The 20,325-nt window shown below is 41.8% G+C and overlaps 1 pseudogene; it reads right to left on the minus strand.

Annotated features, from left to right (window-relative positions):
- Nucleotides 1-4,420: 4,420 nt before the first annotated feature.
- Nucleotides 4,421-20,325, minus strand: part of LOC149524632 (zinc finger MYM-type protein 1-like) — a 40,914-nt pseudogene continuing 25,009 nt past the window's right edge.

Raw genomic sequence — 20,325 nt, forward strand, 5'->3', positions numbered from 1 at the left:
ATGACTCTTATGGTCAGTGTTATGTACAATCAGCACTCACCTCACTTCACATGTCCTTATTTTAGGTGTGTATCACTTTAGTGATACTGGTAGGGGAAAAAAAACCTATGCAAATGGAAATCAGTGGAATCTGGCCACCCTGCAGGTGGACAATGATAAATAAAATGTCTCGCGGGTCACACATAGGCTATGTCTACACTGCACCTCTCTTGCACAAAAGCCTATGCAAACGAAACGTGGATTAGCATATTTCCATGCTTCGTTTGCATAATTAATTAGGGGCTGGTTTTGCGCAAGAGGTGTTTGAGCAAAAAGGAGCTGTGTAGATGGTTCCTTTGTGTGCAAATCCCTCTCTTGTGCAAGAGCCGTTCATCCTGAAAAAATGAGGAAGAGCGTCTCTTGCGCAAGAGGGAGGCTTTTGCACAGCAAAGTTGCAGTGTAGACAGGGCCAAAGAGCCCCAATGGGCTGCATGCAGCTCATGGGCCACAGGTCGCCCACCACTGTTTTACAGTCTTCAAAGAGAGATGCTCGTGATTCAGCAACTGACATTCTTCCCGTCTCGTCTGAACTGTACTGTTTGATGGGTAGGATATACTAAACCCATCATCATGCTATTTTTAGTGTTTAAAGATCCCCTGAAATATTTTGGAAATAAAAAGATGTTAATCCCATTGTTTGTTTTTGTGATAGCACAATATGACTGATATTTAACAATTCCTTGAAGTCAAGATTCCCTGTTAGCTGTGTGTTTGTACATCAGCTTATTAAATGCCACATAGGCACTCAGGGCTGCAGCAAGGAGAGGTTTCTCTCCCTCAGACCCTGCCCTGGCACCAACCCAGCCTGGCAAATAACTGTGGGAAAGGCACCTCTTCCCCAGCCCCAAACAAGGCTAGACTGGACTTGCCATAGCCAGGGCTAAGGTGTCTTCTCCTCCCAGTCCAGGAGCAGCCTGAATGCCAAACCTCTCACCTGCAGCCCCACTCAAGAACCATTAGTCCAGCCAGAGCCCTCACACACACATACCCACACCCCAAATCTCTGCCCTAGGTCTGAGCCCCTCATCCCCAGCCCTACCCCTAAATTCTAGACTATTTAAAGCCTGATTCTGAAAGGCAATAAGCACCTACAATTCCTATTGGTTTCTACGTTAAGTTCCGACATTCTTTCCCCATCACACTAAAGTGATGAGTGCAAATACATGAAACTGTATATGGGAATTGTGAGTGGCCAGAGCTCATCACGATCCAGATGATAGCTTGTAAGGCCCTTTGGGATGCTTCCAGACATTAAAAGATCAATGAAAGTGTTAAGAAAATCTATTCAAATACAAAAAGAATAAGATAAAAAACACGGCCTCTTGAAGCTTCTAGCACTTCAGAGACTTTTACATATTATAATCTGAAAAAATAACCATATTAAACAATTATTTCATGTTGTATTGTGGTGCATTTAAAATACCTGTCTTTCTAAAAAAATTTTTTTTTTAATCAGAGAGATGAAGTCCATCTCTACTAAGAGGTGACAAAAAGTGTAGGAGAAGTGGCGTTGCAGCCACCTTAAAATCAAAATTTAAAAGTGGGTGCAGCTGATTTCTCTATTGCAGCAAGGGGGCATGTCTGAGCCTGGTTCATGTGCTATTCTTGGTGAAAATTAGCTTTGAACCACTCTTCTGTAACCCTGCAGTCCAGCCCAGTGTAGAGAAGGGTAACACAATCTGGTGTGTTGTGATAATATGGGGATTCTTTTTATACTTTTTATTTGTTGTAAACTTTGCATCTGCTAATAATATGAAAGTCCTAGTTAAGTATGTAGAGGGAGGGTTGTAGGTGATATAAATTATACTAAAAATGTCTAAGAGGCCAGATTATTCTGAAAAAATTCTCCATACAGTCAGCAGTCTAGTAATTATCACATTGCAGAAGGGTACATGATGCTACTCATACATCATTCTGAAAAGAAGAAAGTGTCCTGTACTTTGTAATGATGTTATTTAAGGAGACATCCTGCCCTTTTGATTGTAGAAGGCTCATGGTGACCTATGCTAAGTGATTAGGATAATCAAATCTTTTGCTCCAGGCATAAATACTGATTACCACAAACTCTGAATGTTAATCCTTGTTTTCTTCATGTAGAATTCACATTTGTTTATTTAGCACTGATGGATCTGAGGATTTATTAAACACACTATTTTGGAAGCGCACCTTAGACTTTGGTGATAGGAATAATTCTATGGATTGGCAGGATTAAGACTACCATATTTGACACCAGCCTGTCCACTTCTCTCATTTGTTTCCTTCCTCTTTTGCTTTCCCATCTCTTGGAACTGCTTTGCAATAACAGAAAGCAAGCAATTTGTTGTGTCGTCAATATATACTTACAATAAGAACTTGAGAATCACGTATGGATGCTCTCTCTGGTCTCTTTTCTGAAGTCTCCAAATAATCATTTGTACAATACATGTGAACACAAAACAATAAAAGGAGCAACAAAACTTGATTTCAACATTTAATAGAAGGCACATTGAAACAACCCATATTAAAAAACATAAATAACACCAAATAGTGATCACTGGGCATAGCACTATCCCAGAAGAGGGCTCCTGACTAGGATGGAAAAGGGAACTTCCTTGTTGCCTGTTGCATAACTACTTTAGATTTACATAAGTGTAATTGCCAGCAAAATTCAGTTCTGCATTTGAATTGATGGAATTTTGCCAGAAAAATTCAGGTCTACATTTGGGATGATGGAGTTTTCCACTTGCATATCCAAATTGAGTCTATAAATGGGCTTGTTAACAAAGGGGAAGGAATGCAAACTAAAACAGTGAAAGAACAAGTTAAAAAAGATTTCAGAAACTTGGAGGTATTCAAGTTGGCAGTGCCTATGGTACGTCAGGGAGTAGCTGAAGCCAGACCCTCTCAGAGAATCACAGAGGCCTAAACCACTTTGAGTTTAGAGACTGCAGCCCAGTACAAGGTTCCTGATGTATCTAACTTCTCATCCACAGGGTCATACAAAAACCAAAAATATATATGAAATGAACACTCTAGACATTTATTTATTAACAATTAAGTCATTATGCCAATAACATGTTTATTAAAAATGCAACTTTAATTGGGAGTTTCCACTGCAAGCAAAACTCTTCATTTTAGGAATGCTTTCCTGGCTTTGTTGTGTGCAAACTCACTTATAATTGAAAAAAAAATCTAATTTACATGCAACATCACTGTTAATGTTAAATATTGCAAGCCCATTCAAATGCTCTTGTCACATTGTAGAACAATGGTAGTTCTTTAGTTGTTTTAACACATTGAATGTGCATTTACCTGAAGCCACTGATGCAGGGAGGCTGACAAAATACATAATGAAACTGTGATATTAGGAAATACAGTCAACAGGCTGAGATTGAATATTTTCTGAAGCAGAGTTTTTGGCTTGCAAATTTAAAGCTGGTGGAACACACAGGAAGATGATTTCATCACAGAGATCTCTTGAAATTCCGTTGTTGTACCTTTGTTGAAACTGTTCAGCTGCTGAATATAGCTCTTCATTATTTAGTTCTCTGAATTCCCAAAGGAATCCAGAAAAGGTACAAATTTGTCGTAGCAACTCAAATCGACATGTAAGACCAGATTTGATGGAATCAATAACAATCAAAAACAAAACCAACAAACGAACAAACAAAAACCATTGACTCAATAGTGCCTTTCTGCATTAGATTGAGATGTTAGGCTGCATTTGCTGGAAAACTCTGATGAAATGTCAATACCCTGTGCTACTGATTTGAACTCAGAAAGGCTTACATCCCATTGATCACAAATCTTTTGACTATTTTTAAGAAGTCATTCAATGTTATCCTTCTCGACTTCTAATGTAGTATTGTGTGCTTCAATTACAAGATTAGTTTCATGGATCATTTTTAGCAGCCTCATCCACATGGATGACTTTAAAATTCATTTAAATTTGGATGTTTACTTCTGAATGACTTAAGCTCAATGCAATCCTGTGCTATGCGAGTAAGAGATTCAAGCTCACTTAAAGCTTTCCTCACAGAGTCCAAATGCTGTGCAACTGGTTAAATGCCATCAGTTGGTGCTGACCATCTCGTTGTTGACGTGCTGTGAAAGGAAACAGGCAGATGCTGCTTCAGAATTTCCCACTTTCGAGGACTGCTACCAAATAAGTTATACAATTGCTGGATTGTTCTAAAGTATGTGATTGCTCCCTTTCATGATTCAGCACAGACGGCTCCAACAAGATTTAGTGTGTGGTTGCCACAACTGGAGAAAATACAGTTTGGATTTGGCTCAAGAAGGACTGCTTGTACTCCATTGTACTTCCCAGCCATATTAGATCCACTGTCATAGGCTTGGCCAATGCAGACTTGAAAATTTAATTTGAAACCTTTCAGGATTTCTAATACATGAGTGGTGATTTTTTTTCCATTTTTTCCATGAAATTATTGAACAAAATGAATCATTCTTCCATTGCAACCTTTGAACTTCCTGCAATTTCAACATATCGAACAACCAAGGTCATCTGTTCTTTATGAGAACAGTCTGGAGTTGCATCATTAATAATTGAAAAGTACTTTGCATGTTGTATCTCTTTAAGAATTGTTGTTTGCACAAATATCCCACACAGCTTAATAAACTAGTTTTGTATTTTGGTAGCCAGATAATGGACTTGCATACATCTTCTGTTCTCTTGTGGTTCACGAACATGCTTAATATGGTCTGATAAAAGTGGATCATACTTGGTAAGAAGCTCAAGAAAGTTTCTGTTTGTAGGTTCACCAATAAATTGACTGGAACTAAACAAAGCCAATCCTCATTCAGAAAGAAAAAGAATGACATTCAATATGCACTGAAGGAGTTTTTTTCTGGTTATCGGTTTCTGTGTTTATTTCACACAGGAGTAAGTTTTCAGTTGAACTGTCAGCTGGTGCTGCTCTGCTAGCTGATTTCCATGTAACATTGTTATCTTTATGCAATACTGAAGTTTCATGTGCAAGTATTTGGTCTTTCAACATCCTCCAATGTCTACTGATGCTCCTACTGGATGGATCAGATAGTGCTGATGAATTTGAAGTATTATTGTTAAAAAATGAAACAGTGTGCACAGTACAGAGCCTGCTTTTACATGCTCCAGCAGAAGCAGTCTCTTGTGTAGATCATTCCATTTGGAAGAGTTTTTGTCAGCAGATGAGTGGGAAAAGCATGATTTTCAGCATCTTTCGGTATATTACTTGGAATCTGAAAACAACTAACTTTGAGAAACAACTGCATTTGAGCAACATTGTTCTTATCAAGAAGTCCACTATCAGATTCTGATGTCATTGTTATTACATTTTGTTCTGTGCTAGTCATAAGTTCTTGCTCTTGCTGCACAGTATCTCCGAGGTCCTCATTTTCTGCCTGCACAGTCTCTAAATGGAGCATAGATTCTGCATCTATTGCTATTGTTGGCATTTCTGTATCTTGATTAATGACCTCCTCATTTTGAGGCAGTGGCATTGGAATGTCATTTGTGGGTACAAAGTTTTTATAATCAGAACTGGAAGTGTCACTGTCAGTATGGTCACTGTCTAATGGCTGAGATGTCTTTTCTATGAGAAATTATGTTATTAGCCTTTTACTCTTACCTGATGCTTCACTCTGTTGCTTTTGCCATCTCTTACTTGCACCACTTTCAAATCTTCATTTCACTTTTATAAAGGAGTTCTTTTAAAACACACTAACACACAATAAATGAATTCACTAAAGACTATTGGCAATATAAAATTGTATATACTTTGCAAACACTATTATATAATAATGGTTTGGGAGGATGTTATTTACTATGGCTCTTACAGCCTTACTTTAAAGTCTTGAAATTTCGTCTGCTAACATATTCCCATTATTAAATTCCTCTCATAACTGGTGTGTTGTTATGAATATGAACACGGGGCAATTGCCAGATTAGATATACAGTTTATTAAACAACTAGAATTAAAAGTTTAAATCACAAAAAAAGCCTTTAAAGGTGAATCTAAACCTGGATGAAAAGGTAGCTTACAGCTGAGCCTGATATAGTTATTGTACACAAAGACACAAGAAAAAACAGGAATTCTAAAATCTCCTATGCAGAGATAAACATCTAATTTAAAGGATAAACTCACCCTCATACCAAGCAAAATCACTTTACAGAAACAGAATTAATTACAACTTTCAAAACCTCTAAACTCTGCAAAGACTGTAAATAACATTTCATAACGTAGAATCACTAATCACAGATGCTACTGCAGTCTCCAGTCATGTAGCTGAAAACTTGAATATAACTGAAAAATTGGCAAAGGCCTGAGGTCCCACAATGATTTCCATCTTTATTTTGGAGGTATATATAGCTTATTTTGTTGTCTCTGTTATAACTGCAAGGTGTATAATAAATGGAAATGACTTGGTAGAAAAATGTCAAAATGTGAGGCCCCTTTGTCTCCTGAGGCCTGGGTCAAATGGCCCTCCTTCCCCTACCTCCCTTCTCCCCCCCCCCCCCCACACACACAGCCCTGATAGGGCATGTCTTCAACAATCTTGGAACTATAAACAATTATTCTTGAGAATTGATTTGGTAAAGGTGAGATGTCAGAGGATAGGAGAATGCAAACATAGTGCTATCTTTAAAAAGATGAACAAAAAGCACCCAGGGAATTACAGACTAGTCAACCTAATTTTGATAGATGTCTTTACAATTTATGGGGCCTACATAAGTTACCTGAGGGGTATTGAGGAGTGGGGAACTTCTCACCTAGCATGACTTCTGCCGGGGCTTGTGATGTGCTTACATCCACTGTCCTGCCCATTCAGCTTGTGCTGGGGCTCTGGGATTTCCTGGAGTTGAAGTGGAGCTACTGGGCTCCTTTCTTTCCCCAGTCTGGTTGGTGGGAGGCACCCTCAGCACATTGGCCAGCTGACTGAGAGGAGCAAGTAGGCAGGGGGAAGGAACAGGGAGAAGGCAACCCTACTGCCACTGGAAGAGAGGGCAGCAGTGGGGAAGGGGCTGGCTGAAAGACTGTACTCAAAATGTTGTTATCAATGGAGATAAAATGTCCACGTATAGTTTTGAGGTGAGACCTGATAAGTCTTCAGATATGCTGAGGGATGATTGATTATGCCAAGGATGGCGATCATTTGTTCTCTATGTCCACTGGAGGTAGGGCAAGATTCTAAAGGGTTCTGAAACAAAACTCCCAAAAACAGAACAGGCAAGGTAGAGGGGAACTAGGGCCTGGTTTGAAAAGGCATGTAGGGTGGGGCAGGAACCTGATACACTAGTTTCAAATCAGTGAAAGCTCCCTCATACTAAGGCAATTTTCAGCAGTCAGATACAATCTGATTCTGCAATAGTGAAAGGGGGTCTGAATTAGAAAGAGAACGTGGCCCATATATTAGTGTGAAATTTAATACAGAAATATTTCAGTAATGATGCCATGCACGTCTATAGCACTATAGAAATACATAGTAAAATGATGCCATGTACTCTAGAAGAAATGAATGTGGTTTTCTTCTATTCTTTTTGAATAATAAATATTTAAAGAAAATTATGTGAGCTGGGATACAGGGTCTGATTGGGAGAATCACAGTGATATGCTAGTCTCACATAAGCAATGTTTCTTGTTGCTTACATGAAGGAAACCTCCCAGTCTTTTAAGGATCATCCAGCACTGTTACTATGGAAGACTCAAAAGTCTGGACAGGGACACAGCAAGTTATTCTGCTCACTACTTGCTCCTCTACAGTGTCCAGTACTATTACATTTTCTTACATATACATTAGATTCAATACTTAAGCTACTAGTACAGAACATATTACCTCTGCGTCCAGCTTAAAATCCAACTAGATTCAAGGTCTGCATGAGAGTGGGTGTGTTACTTATCAAACTTGTTAAAGGAAATCTGCTCTAAATGAAATGAAACAAGCTTTCCCCAATTTCATTTCATTAATATATGTCAGGCTCTATTTAAGGAAAAGTAATTACTTGTCCATTATGAAACCAATTTAAAGCCTGATCCATCTCCCACTGAAGTCAATTAGAGTATTTCTATTGACCTAGTAGGGCACTGAATTGGGTGCAACTTCCTTCTTCCTGAGGAAAACAAAACAAACAATCAAACAAAAAATCCCAGAACATTTTCCCTTGTTTTCATGTCCCAAGATAAAATGTGTCCATCCTGAATCTCTCTCCCTCAACCTAATTTGCATCACGCAGCAAGGTATAATTTCAAAAAAGGGCAAAAACTCTGCTAAAAAACCAAAATGACACAGAAAATATTTTAGTTGTAAAACAGAAAAATAATTATTCTCGTGGTCAGAGACAGGAAAAGATACAATATCTCTGCTTGTTCTGGTCTTTATTATTAAAAATTGTTAATTTGGCAACTTCTATGCTGGTAAATACGAGCAATTTTTTAAAAGATGTCCAAAAAACCTAGATGTCCAAAAAAACAGATCCAAAAATGTCCATTTATGTAAATTAAATTTCAGCATCAGGACTATGATTAAGATATAATTATTATATTACTGATGTTAATTAAAAAGATTAGTCTTTCTAGAGGCAAAATAGTTTTTCCTGCTGTGTTAATAGATTAAGCATGCAGTACTTTTGTATATATACAAAGTATATATATGCATAGGGTGATCCCAATCCAACTATGTGCTTTGCATGAATAAGTGATACAGAATTTGACCTTCTATCTGCAAGTCACACAAAAAAATCTATGAACCAGCTACTTAATTAAAAAAAATCTATAAAATCAGCATGACCTGACTGCAGCTATTTTTTCGTATCTATTCTCCTATAATTATGATTCTTTACTGGTACAGAAATATATTGACATTTTCAGATGCATATAGTAGTTGATTTATTTCCACGATCAATTTATGTTTGGCCAGAAACATTTTTAACTACAGCCGTTCTCAAATATGATGGAAAGAACCCTATGTAACTATAAAGTTACTTTTCCCAGATGATATGTAGCAGGGAGATAGTCAAATAATTATAGTGGCCAGGTCCTTTAAACTCCTGTTTTTCTGAAGATGTTCAGTAATAATCTGTCAGAGAAATATAGAAATAATAATTATAATAATTAATAATAATGCTCTGCCTTACAATCTGTCATCTCTTCATCCTGATGCATTATGGATCTCAACTGTACTATCAGACTATTAAGCTCATTGGAGCAGGGTTATGTCTTCCATCATGTTTTGTACAGTTTAGTGCTGAACACATTAGGAAATGGTGCCTACAGGGTCATCTGCTAACGTATGTGAGAAAAGCCCATGCAGAAATTTCACAGGGGTGAGTTCCCCCCCACCCACCCACACACGCACCATTCATGCTGACAGTTTGCAGGCAGGCTGCAAGTGCAGTGTAGATTACTTTTGATTTCTCTGGAGTGCTGGCCAGGTGTCAGCTTCCCAGAGACTCGGCCATGAGATTCTCTGGGAGATCCCTTTAGACCTGCAGGAGGCTTTACTTTCTCTGGGTTGGTTCCAGATTTCTTTTATGCTGTTACATCTTGTCCAGGACAGAGATTTTTGTGGCCACTTGTCAGTTGATTTATACACTTTGCAGGGTCCTTATTTGCCTTAAAAGGTTACAGATCCTAAACTGCCTTTGATTGGGTGTTTCTCGTTCACACTTCATACTCATTCCATAAGATACAAGCATATTCATAAGACGTTAAGCAATATAGTTTCTAAGCAAAATCTGGCCTTATGGCCTTGACGTGACAACAAAATACTAACATAAATGGTATGGGGTAACATAACAAGAAGACATCTCAAAAAGCTAACATACATTGTATTGTTTGACACCCAACATAAGTTGTAGCTAAGAGAGCCAGGGTCAATGGAAGAGGGAAAGCAGAGGGGTGTGTTCAGCCAGCTAGACACCAATGGGGGTGGGGGGAAGGGTTGTGTCCTGCTGCTACACACAGCATACACAGGAGTGCATGGTTAGTTCTCTTTGCCCATCAATCTCAGGATCAGTTTTCCCTGTAAGCCATGTGCTTGTGCAGTACTCAAGACAGATACAAACGCCACCCAGCTGATTAGATTTTTTGTTTCTACTGGTAGTGCACATTCACACATGCCTTGGTGCACATAAATTTTTATTCCATACATGGATGGAAAAGCTTAGAGGAAACATTTCTCAGGATGCCTCTGCCTTTCTCCCAGTGCTCCCAGAAGAGTTATTCACAGTCCCCACTCAAAACTCCAATCCAACATCTCTGAGAGTATGTCTACACAGCAGACTTATTCCGGAATAACTGCTGTTACTTCGAAATAACAAAATGCATGTCTACACAGCAAGCCATCATTTCAAACTAATGTTGAAATGGAGGACTTCTTACTCCAACTACTGTAACCCTCATTTCACAAAGAGCAAGGGAATTCAAAGGAAGAGTGTTCTTGCTTTGACTTCCTGCTGTGTAGACAGTACCAAAAGCCAAATTAAGCTATTTATACTTCTGCCATGCAACTGACATAGCTGAAGTTGCATAGCTTAATTCCACTTTTGCCCTGGTGTGCAGATATACCCTGGGAGTTGAAGGTGCAGAAGAAGCTACTGGTGATTCAACTCACAAGTGACTCAGGCTGATTTACGTTGGAAAGCTTCAGCAAATCCAAGGGCAACAAAATACTCATCAACCTTTCCTACCATCCAGTCTGATCCCCCCACTGCCAAGGAATGGAATCACTGCTACCAAGGTTGTAACTCATGGTTCAGTGTGACTGGTCCACAGCCTTTGTGAGTCTACTACTAGTTAAAGGAGATAATTCTTTATCTCAGGTGACAGCAGCTCACCCTTTTAGTGCTGGAGGTTCCAGGTACAGTCTCGCAATGACATTCCATCACTGGAAGACATTATTGTTCTCAATATGTAGGTGATCAGAGCTGTTGCTCTCTCCCCACCCACTTGTCTGCATCCCAAAGTGATACAGTTTGGAGCCCCCAGCACTGTGTAGTTACCTTGTGGCTCAATAATAATCATATTTTTCCCTTCAGCTGAATCGTCACATTAGTGAAAATTCAACACAAGGGAATTGGGAAAATAACCCAATGCAAACCTTTAGTTTTTTCAAAAAGAAAATGTAGTGTAAAACTGTCAACAATTTCATTATCTTGTAGGCTGACAGCTTTAGCAGTGTTTAAAAATTATCAACCAAGGACTTGGCATTAATCCTGCCAAAAAATGAACAGCAACTAACAGATGTGCTTTACTCTTCTGGGCTCATCATCAGTGAGGTGCAGCTGCTGCTTTGACTTCATCTTTTGTGGCTTGCCTTTGAAATGTACTTTTTTTTCTTTTGTATTGCTCTACACTAATTTTATTATCCTGGCTTCTCCTAAGGACTCACATTTACCCTGACAAATCCATGCTGATTAGCTGCAAGAGGGATGCTCCGTGGATCTTTATGGTGAGTGAAATGCCGACTGAGGGTGTAGAGAATAGGTTTAGAAGATATACACACATCTGCAGGATGCAGCAGACCGATGTTCATTTCAAAATAATGGGACATTTGTCAATGGAAAGATGGCAGTTATTTTGTAAGTAACACTAGGACATCAGCTGGAGGAGACTGAGCATATTTGTTACTCTAAATTCTCTTCCAAAGGGATCTTATTTGTTTTATTTAAGCTGTGTTTGAGGAGTACAAAAAGAAGGCAGCGGAGGGGCAGTGACTTTACTGACATACAGTTATTAACATGAGTACCTCACAGCTTGGCATTGCCCATGTTTGAACAGAATGGATTATTCATGAAGACTTTTAAGAAAATCATTCTTCTAGATCTTATTGTATCTGGTAATTACAACAATGCAAAATCTGGATGCAAAGCACACTATTTATCTTTTCTCAATGGAACGATCTTAGAAAGAAGTGCATGGAAATATGTTAAGAACTTGTACTTAAAGCAGGGATAAACAAAGGATTCAACGGCTTTCTGCATGTTGGAAGCAACAATTTTCCTGGAGTACTGTCAGATTTAAGTACACATTGCTATATGCTATGGCAATCTGAGTGCAGGGAAGTGTGATTTATTTGGAAAGAAGTGTATTATTTTTTGGCTAAGGAAGGTTTTCAAGTCAGAAGGTATGAAAGTAGGAAAACAACTACAATATACAAAGATAATGAAGGGAGCCTCTGTAATGACAATTAATTGAGAGAGTGACAATCATTGGTGTAAATTTGTTATTCTGGTTTCCAATAGCAACAATGTACTTGCTTTTCAGCTTGGAAGTCCCCCATAGAAATGTGCCTTTCATGTTTAAAAAAAGCCTTGTTGGTAACACTCCGACATTCAGGGGCTGATGGTGTGACTTGTGCTAATATACAGGGAGCTCCTAGGGGTGACTGGAAGGAGAAAATAATTTGATATATCCCTTTATGGAGAGAGGCATGTGTGTGGCCAGTAGCTGGAACATACTGAACAGAGTCCTGTTCCTTCCCTCCTCTTTTCAGACATCTTCTCTGGACAGTTTCACAGGTGATGCTACTGAGGGAAAGGAGCGAAATGGTAGCAGCCCCTCAGCTCATTTGATTGTGGAGGTTGTGGTTCTGTGAAACCATCAGGATGGACAGGCAGGAGGTGGAATAATTATTCTCATGCAATATCCTGTTCTGCAGCAATAGAGGGGCACAATGAAACCCAAAAGGATGACTTCAGAAGATGTGTAGGGACTGGTCTCAGTGTTGTCATTGATAACAGAATTGGGCACCATTATATGGGATCCTTTGTTGCCCCTTTGCATCATAGACATTCCAGGGAAAGAAGATATATTTGATCATCTAAATTGCCTTCCTATTTGTATGGGAACGTTCAGCAGAAGCAACACGCCAGTGCTTCTTTCAGCCCACTTTTACGTGATCCAAATAAATGTGTCTTCCAACACTCCTGCTGGAGAGATGATCCCACAGATTTCTCAACACTGAGAATTTATTTTCCTTCCTTTCATTTGCCTTTTCCATTATCATTTTTATGAACGTGGTAATTTCTGATCCTTGACATACTCAGTGTGTATAATTTCAATAGCAAGTGTATGGAAAGATGAGCTATGCAGTAAATTTAGAACCTGAAGCTACAAATCTATACTTCTCAGCTTGAATGGGATTATTACCAGGCTAAGAACTTTGTGTGAGTGAGAGTTAGCAATAAGAGGCCTTTAAGGCCAGCTAATATCCCAACCTAGGAAGCTGTGCAGCTATATATAGAGAAGTAAGTTCCACAATGCTCCTTCAGGGCTTCTCTGGACCTCTACCACAAGCCCATTAGGGAAAAGGGATCCTGTGCCCCTTGCACAGATGGTGGGAAATAGATGAAGCACTGTCATCTCCCCAGAGCTAATGGGTGCTTGTGGGGGTAGTAATTTGCCACTAGTAAAGCTATTATCCTGCAGGAGCAAGAGGAAAATAGGGATGGAATAGAGCCTCTCCAAGGCAGTCTCTTCCCCACTTTGGAGTGGAATAGCAATATGCCACCCTTATTCTGGGCTCAAGGTCAAAAGACAATTGAGACCTTGGACTGTAAACTTTTTAGGCTATGGACCTGTCTTTTATTTGTCTGTAAATTACTGTGCATTATCACTATATTGTAAGTATAATATATAATAAACATGTGGTTATTTCAGTCTTGTAAACCAGAGATCAGCTTACCCTCTAGTGACCCTATTTTTGGAAGTACAGGACCAAAAGCAATCACCAAGAAGGATTCAGGAATATGAGTCGTGCAGGGCATGGATTTAACCCCCAAGTAAAACCTACTAAGTAACTATTTCAGATGAGTGAATAATTCAGTGAATAATTTCCTTGATGTGTTTAGCCTCATATTCTGCTTGTGGAATGTCTACAGGGTGACTGCAGTTTCCACAAATATATTTATCACTGGAATTTGCTCAATGTATTTTTTTAATTTATACTTTATGCATTGATTAAGGTCAAAGTGTTATGTTTTGGAAGCTGAAAATGCTTTTATTTTGTTTTTACATCAATTTTTTTTAAATAATTTTTTAACAAAAATTGTGGATTTTTTTTTTTATTTTTTTTAAAAAGGACATTTTTCATAAAAAAGTTTTTGAATGAAAACCTTTGACCAGCTATAGTTAACCCACGGTAAAGTGCTTGTACATATGTGTGTGCAATTTTAGCCACAATGGGAACCTTATCTAGCTCTTTTAATTGCCTCCTTGTCAGACTCTGACAATAGGTTTTCCCTTTGTGGTGTTCCTCTCCTTTCAGGACATGTTTGCACATGTGTGTTTACATTTGCCCTTAGCAAGTATTCATGCTTACAGAGTTTGATCAGGGAAAATAAAATAAAAATGCAAGCCAAGTCAAGCCTTACCAAGCCAAGCCTAGACAAAATCAGATCTAACTGCCTGCTTCTGCCAGATATGTCAAAGAAGGAGGTTTAATAGGAGCAATGGAAGTCTCAAATACATTGCAAAGATTTTGAAAAAAAAAAACCCATTGTTTTCCTCAATACTGGCATTTGGTTGGCAACTCGTGTTATTCCCCTCAAGCTCCTCCAAACATTTTCTGGACTTCCTCTGGCTTGTCTCCCCTCCTGTCTTCCAGTGTTGATCCCCTCCCAATCTATTCCAGCACATTGTGGCACCTTCTAGGATTCTAGGTTGTATCAACAGGTGTGTTGTAAGCAAAACTCGTGAAGTCATTCTGCCGCTCTACTCTGCACTAGTTAGGCCTCAGCTGGAGTACTGTGTCCAGTTCTGGGCGCCACATTTCAAGAAAGATGTGGAGAAATTGGAAAGGGTACAGAGAAGAGCGACAAGAATGATTAAAGGTTTAGAGAACATGACGTATGAAGCCAGGCTTCATGAACTGGGCTTGTTTAGTTTGGACAAAAGAAGATTAAGGGGGGACATGATAGCGGTTTTCAAATATCTAAAAGGGTGTCACAAGGAGGAAGGAGAAAATTTGTTCCTCTTGGTTTCTGAGGACAGGACAAGGAGTAATGGGCTTAAAGTGCAGCAGGGGAGGTTTAGATTGGACATTAGGAAAAAATTCCTAACTGTCAGGGTGGTCAAATATTGGAATAAATTGCCAAGGGAGGTGGTGGAATCTCCCTCTCTGAAGATATTTAAGAACAGGTTAGATAGACATCTGTCAGGGATGGTGTAGACGGAGCTTGGTCCTGCCTTGAGGGCGGGGGGCTGGACTCGATGACCTCTTGAGGTCCCTTCCAGTCCTACTATTCTATGATTCTATGATTCTAGTCTTCCCTCTCCTAGCTGCCAATAAAGCCTCTTCTAGTTCCCTATCTTCCCACAGCCCCTCTCCATAACCTCTTCCGGCCAATTATACTTTCTCACTGCCCAAACCCTTTTGTCCTCCTGATGTCTCACGGGGAGGCACTTCTAACACTTTTTCATCATTTCCATGGGACCTGGGATTAAATTCAGCCAGAACTGTCTGGAGCAAAACTTCGGCAGTTATTTTCAGCCCCCCTTGAGCTTTTATAGAATGCTGGGGGCTGGAGCATAGAGGTTTTTGGGTAATACTCTATGAGAATTTAAGCCTTGCATGGGACTACATTTGGAGTAAGGTACAACTCAGCATGAGTTAAGGGGTCAGAATCGGACCTCACTAAGATATGTTTGTGCCACTTGTTCATCTCCAGTAATCACTATATGCTGATAGTGAACAAGTACAGTACTGACCTATTTTTACAAAAGGAAGTGATACTGACATTGAATAAATGAGGGCAAAAAAAGCAAAATCACAAGGATTAGCTAAAAACAAGGAGTATCGATATAAAAAATCTTTTATTAACTGTGCGGTGTGTTTTCTCTAATGAACCATGCTGTAAGCCAACTTAAGTGGAGCAACTGGCATGTGGTGCATACTGCAGATGAATAGCAACACCAGAAGCCCACTAGCATAACTGGCACACAGGTGTCTCTCTTCATATAACCAGCTGGTTAACATAAGCAAAATACTTATTTGTTGTTTGGAGGCTTTGAGGCAGGTATTGTTTTAAAGAGGAAGGGGGATTTAGGCTCTACCTGTGGATTTTTGGTGTATTCTCCAGGAACCTTTAAAAAGTGAGGTTTTTATCTTTTGATTCCAAAATGTACATTCAGAGTCTAAAAGGTTATCCTACTAATACAACCATGTTAGGATCCCTGCTACCTAGACAGAATTGGCATATTGGGGAATGTTCCTGTTAACGATAAGAAAGCATAGGGACCTACATACCCAGAAACTTTTCTCCAAAGATTTCAAGCGCCATTATCAACAGTGGATTGAGTCTCAGAATGCATATAGGAAGTATTATTATTATCCCCATTCTGCAGATGGGGAAGCTCAGGTATATAGAAGTTAAGTACCTGAAGTCACACATTGGGTTCATGGCAAGGCTAAAAATAGATGCATGAGTCCTGACTCCCATTACCACCTCCAGTCCCTTGCAGTAGTTCCTAGAACACATTGCCTAGAACAGAGCTGCGTGCTGCAGACAGCCTACAATTTAAAAGCATTTTTTATAGTTTTTTCAATAAAAAAGGATTTTCTCCTCACATGTCCTGGTGATTATATACTATGTTATTCCCTCTAGCAGTGAAGAGAAAGAGCGCATGAATGTTTAATAAAGTTTTAGGTCCAAAAATCTCTAAGTAGTGGTGTACTTGCAGGTTTTACAGACTGATCTGTTACCAGGGAATGTACCTTTTGATGTTTCATTTGTTGGATATATTGTGCTGTGAACTGGTTAATCCTTTTCATCTTCCCCCCCTTTCTACCTCCCCCAAAATGATCAGTCAGGTGTGGGCAGGAGCAAAACCTTGCTGCATTAAGTGGATATTGCTGTTAAGAGTCTGATATCTTTCTGCATGTCATGGCGCATTGTTTCTTGTTTGTATGGCTGGCAGGATTAAAGGGTTTGGGAGAAATGACTGATTTTTCTTGTATTTTCTTCTGCTATAAGGTATAATGTATATAGCATTCACCTCAAGCTTTTTCATATGCTTTATTAATAGCTTTTTATGGAAGACAGAAAAACTCATCTAGGAAGTTTTGGTCTGGAAATCCTTGTCATGCCTGAATTTTTAGAGGCTGGAAGTAAAGGATGAGTCACAACCACCTTCAGGATGGAAATAATCATGCTGGTGGGAGGGTTAATAGAAATGATATTTTTTATTTTTGAGATGGATTGCCACATTGCCTAGTAGGGTGGGAAATTGAGGATAGTAAGTGGCAATCCTACTCAAACTCCAGTGGTACAACATGCACTGTTGGTGCGCTATTGCCCTACATACAAAAAATAACATTCAAAGTGTTGTGCTATAGGTTGCAAAGTCGAACATTTGAAAATGTCAGATGCAACTGTGCAGTTTTAATTCTGGCCCTTTGTGCATCCATTCTGTATCCTGAATGAGGCTGGAGTCATATGGGAAAGGCAGTATGGGTCTGGCTAGACAACAAATAAATAAATAATAGACAATAGAAAAGAACAATCATCATAATAAGAAGAACCACAGTAGTGAGTCTCAGAGCCTAGGACAACTGCCTTGGGCTCCCAGGGATTGCACTATGGGGCTAAAAATAGCAGTACAGATGTTCCCACTTGGGATGGATCCTGGGCTCTGAAACGTGGTAAGGGGGGGTGGAGGGGCGGTGTTCTAACAGTGGGAACATCTGCACTGATATTTTTAGCCCCATAATGTAATCTTTGCAAACTTGAATCAATTGTCCTGGGTGCTGAGACTTGCTGTCATGGATATCTTTTTCTTCAGTGTAGATGTACTTTGTCTGCTCATAACTTTTCATTTGCTGCACTTCAGAGGCCTGCTGCAAGGAGAATCATTTGCCCTTCTTAAAAAAAAGTTGCAATTTTTCTTTACAATGGAGTGTGCTGATAACCTAAATATAGAATAGTATGTGGTTAATAAGCATAAGTTAAAAGAAGGAAGAAAAACAGAGAATAAACAGGTATAATGTAATAAATATATCATTGGAGAATGATTTGAAATACAAGTTCAAACAGAGCTACCCAAACTACCTTCCATTAAGGTCAGAGCTATCTGCGTAGAGTCCTAGCTTTCCCTTTAATAATCAGATAGGGTATGTCTACACTACAAAGTTAGTTCGAACTAACGGACGTTAGTTCGAACTAACTTTCATAGGTGCTACACTAGCGCTCCGTTAGTTCAAATTTAATTCGAACTAACGGAGCGCTTAGTTCGAACTAGGTAAACCTCATTTTACGAGGATTAAGCCTAGTTCGAACTAGCTAGTTCAAATTAAGGGCTGTGTAGACCCTTAATTCGAACTAGTGGGAGGCTAGCCCTCCCCAGGTTTCCCTGGTGGCCACTCTGGCCAACACCAGGGAAACTCTATTGCCCCCCTGCCGGCCCCGGAGCCCTTAAAGGGCCACGGGCTGGCTACACAGTTTGTGCCAGTTGCAAGGCTGCCAGCACCCGTGCCAGCAGACCCTGCACCTGCCACAACATGAGCCAGCCACCCGAGGACACCCAGCCCTCCACTGCTCCCCAGGACCAGCCTGGCGGCTCCCAGGAGCCTGCCCGGGGACGCAAGAGGCGGGCGCCCGCTTGGTCAAGTGCGGAGATTGTGGACCTCATCGAGGTTTGGGGGGAAGCCTCCAATGTCCACGATCTCCGCACTAGCCACAGGAACGCGGCCGTCTACAGCCGCATGGCTGCCAGCCTGGCCGCCAGGGGCCACCAGCGCAGCCGGGAGCAGGTGCGCTGCAAGATCAAAGATCTGCGGCAGTCCTACTCCCGGGCCTGCCAGCCAGGGGCTGACCCAGAGGGCTGCCCCCACTTCCACGCCCTGGACCGCCTCCTGGGGGCTCATGCTGTCCCTGCCCCCAGGGACGTGATAGACCCCGGGGCAGAGGGACCGCTCCAGGAGACGGAGGAGGAGGAGGAGGGCTCCAAGAGCCAGGAGCCTGCCGGCAGCCTGCCCAGGACCCGGGACCCCTGAGGCACCCCACAGAGCCGCTCGCCTGTGTCGTCCGAGGCCGGGGGGGTGTCCACCTGTGAGTACCATCGTGCTCCCCTTATGTGTACGGGGGGCTGGGGCGAGAGGGAGCCCCGGGACCATGCGCCTGGGCCTTGCCCACCACGGAGCAGCAGCTGGGGATCCTGCAGGGGCCCTGGCCTTGCAGAGGGGAGCTGGGTTTCACACACCTGGGCCCCTGGGGTAATTGACCGCTGGTCTTGTTGCACCACAGCTGCAGCACCTGGGCCTGCAGGGCACACCACACCGCCTGAAGCAGCTGCCCGTGCCCGGGAAAGCAGGAGAGCCAGGAATGAGGAGGACTACCAGAGGCGGCACCTCCGGTTCATGGATCACCAGCTCCGCACCCAGGACCACTGGGTCCAGGAGGACCTGAGGCTGCACCAGAGGAGTTTGGAGGCCCTGGAAGAGCAGGGCCGTGCCCTGCGAGGCCACCTCCAGAGCCTGCTCGACCGCTTCCCAATTCCTCCTGCTCCTGCTCCTGCTCCCCCTGCTGCTCCCCCTGCTCCCCCTGCTCCTCCTGCTCCCCCTGCTCCCCCTGCTCCTCCTGCTCCCCCTCCTGCTCCCGCTCCTGCTTCCTCCACATCTCCCCCTTCTGCCCCCCCCCACAACCATTTCCCACCGACGCCCCCGGACCCGCAGTGTGGCGAGATGGGAGAGGCAGCCGTACTCCCACCCCTGAGCTTTCCTTTCCCTTCCTCCCTTCCCTCCCATTCCAGCTCCCTCGTCCCAGGTTCCCCCTCCCCTCTCCCACCCTCATTCCTCCCTTCCTCCACCCCAGTTATGTGAAATAAACATACATTTTTGTTTGAACAACAGGTGTCTTTATTTTACAGTAGGTAGGGAGGGGAAAGGGGAAGGGGGGTAGGGTGGAAGAAGGCCCCAGTGTGGCATGCAAGGGAGAGGTCAGTCCTCCTCCTCCACCTGGAAGCTCTCCCGCAGGGCTTCCCGGATCCGGACGGCCCCCCGCTGGGCTTCCTGGATGGCGGCAGTGCAGGGCTGACCGTAGTGGCCAGCCATGCGGTCAGCCTCAGCCATCCAGGCTGGCAGGAAAGCCTCCCCCTTTCACTCACACAAATTGTGGAGCACACAACATGCTGCCACCACGGGAGGGATGTTGTGCTTGGCCAGATCCAGACGGGTGAGGAGGCATCGAAAGCGGGATTTCAATCGCCCGAAGGCCCCCTCCACCACAATGCGGGCCCTGGTCAGCTTGGCATTGAAGGCCTGGCGGGAGGGATTGAGGTGCCCCGTGTAGGGCTTCATCAGCCACGGCTGCAG

Source organism: Pelodiscus sinensis, chromosome 3 (genome assembly GCF_052426305.1).
Source record: "Pelodiscus sinensis isolate ZL-2025 chromosome 3, ASM5242630v1, whole genome shotgun sequence".
Taxonomy (NCBI): Eukaryota; Metazoa; Chordata; order Testudines; family Trionychidae; genus Pelodiscus; species Pelodiscus sinensis.